We start from the raw sequence: 2,176 nt of genomic DNA, 5'->3' as shown, positions 1-2,176 counted from the left end.
ATATGAATAGATAAACATATAGACAGATGTACTGACAGACAGATATATATAAATATATGAATAGATAAACATATAGACAGATGTACTGACAGACAGATATATAAATATATGGATAGATAAACATACAGACAGATGTACTGACAGACAGATATATGAATATATGGATAGAAAAACATATAGACATATGCACTGACAAACAGATATATAAATATATGGATAGATAAACATATAGACAGGTGTACTGACAGACAGATATATATATATGGATAGATAAACATATAGACAGATGTACTGAAAGACAGATATATAAATATATGGATAGATAAACATATAGACAGATGTACTGACAGACAGATATATAAATATATGGGTAGGTAAACATTTAGACAGGTGTATTGACAGACAGATATAGAAATATATGGATAGATAAACATATAGACAGATGTACTGACAGACAGATATATAAATATATGGATAGATAAACATTTAGACAGGTGTACTGACAGACAGATATATAAATATATGGATAGATAAACATATAGTCAGATGTACTGAAAGACAGATATATAAATATATGGATAGGTAAACATATAGACAGATGTACTGAAAGACAGATATATAAATATATGGATAGATAAACATATAGACAGATGTACTGAAAGACAGATATATAAATATATGGATAGCTAAACATATAGACAGATGTACTGACAGACAGATATATAAATATATGGATAGATAAACATATAGACAGATGTACTGACAGACAGATATATAAATATATGGATAGGTAAACATTTAGACAGGTGTACTGACAGACAGATATATAAATATATGGATAGCTAAACATATAGACAGATGTACTGACAGACAGATATATAAATATATGGATAGATAAACATATAGACAGATGTACTGACAGACAGATATATAAATATATGTATAGGTAAACAGATAGACAGGTTAATACAGTCGTATTGAAAACAAATGAAATGACTGACCTTACAAGTACTGTTGTAATAAATATCCGATCCCTGGATACACACACACACACACACATATAAATATATATAAATTTGCAACGTTCACGTTCTTCGTGCGAAGTGGGGAACAACATGTTAATAAAATAGTAATTTTCAATCTGAACAGCAATTTGTGGTTCAAGTATAGCTGTTCCTTATTTTGAACTACTAACTAGAGGGAAAGCAGGCAGCCAAGCAACGCCCTCTGAACGTCTCTTTGAACAGAGTAACAGGATTGCTTGCCAGTTTTATAATACGTCTACTGTTGAAAGTGCGGAGGGTGTTCAGTGGTATTGCGTCTCGAACCCCAAGCCCTTCCATCCGCAGACCGACACGCTAACCCCTAAGTTACACGTGACCCACATGTAAATGAAATCTAGAAAAAATCCTGATTGCTTTTCGTAAGAAATGAATACATGGCTGGTAATTCCTATGTCATAGAATCACAAGATTTGCTGATGGAAAAATTACTAGTGGTTAACTTGCTTCGCTGTGGATGGAAAGGTCCAAGGCTCGAGCCTGCGATGTGCTACAGACCATGCTCTGCACTTTCAGATGTGGGCACACAATAAAAGTTATAGATAAACTCAGTATTTGGTTAAGTGTAAGCGACGGGTTTTGTTGACTAGTTACATATCAAATGCCAGGCCGCAAAATGTATTGATCTTATGTTTCTTTATTTATAAACTTAAAATACTTTTTATTTTTGCAAGTATTCAATAAGAACCGATTTATAGATAATTTGGATTAAAGGTTTTATTGGAACGATTTATATCTATCTATCTAGTCCATGAGGTCGTCAAGACATTAATGTCGCTTTTTTAGATGAAAAAACACGAGCAACTTATATATATCAAAACAAAATATTTATTAAATGAAATAGTCTCTATTCTTATCGATGATGCTTTTCCATCTTATAATCAGGTTTTCAATGCCCTGAATAAAGAAATCACTTGGCTTTGAAGCAAAAAACATGTCGATATCCTCTTTATCACCTTCCACCTTTGCATACGTTTTCCCATTAAAATGGCGTTGCACCGAACGAAAAAGATGGTAATCTGATGGTGCCATATCTGGAGAATATGGTGGGTGGGGGAGAACTTCCCAACCCAACTCCACAATCTTGTGTTGCGTTAAACGTGCCACATGTGGAA

General features: G+C 33.1%; 1 protein-coding gene across 1 annotated transcript in view; it reads left to right on the top strand.

Annotated features, from left to right (window-relative positions):
* The window catches only part of LOC106466666 (homeobox protein SIX6-like), a 40,362-nt gene that overhangs the window by 32,471 nt on the left and 5,715 nt on the right, over positions 1 to 2,176 (top strand). The gene's annotated exons all lie outside the window — the stretch shown is intronic.

The sequence above is a fragment of the Limulus polyphemus genome, unplaced genomic scaffold (assembly GCF_000517525.1).
Source record: "Limulus polyphemus unplaced genomic scaffold, Limulus_polyphemus-2.1.2 Scaffold2337, whole genome shotgun sequence".
In the NCBI taxonomy this organism is placed as follows: Eukaryota; Metazoa; Arthropoda; class Merostomata; order Xiphosura; family Limulidae; genus Limulus; species Limulus polyphemus.
The sequence above is the reverse complement of the archived record's forward strand: the minus strand, read 5'-3'. Positions and strand labels throughout refer to the sequence as shown.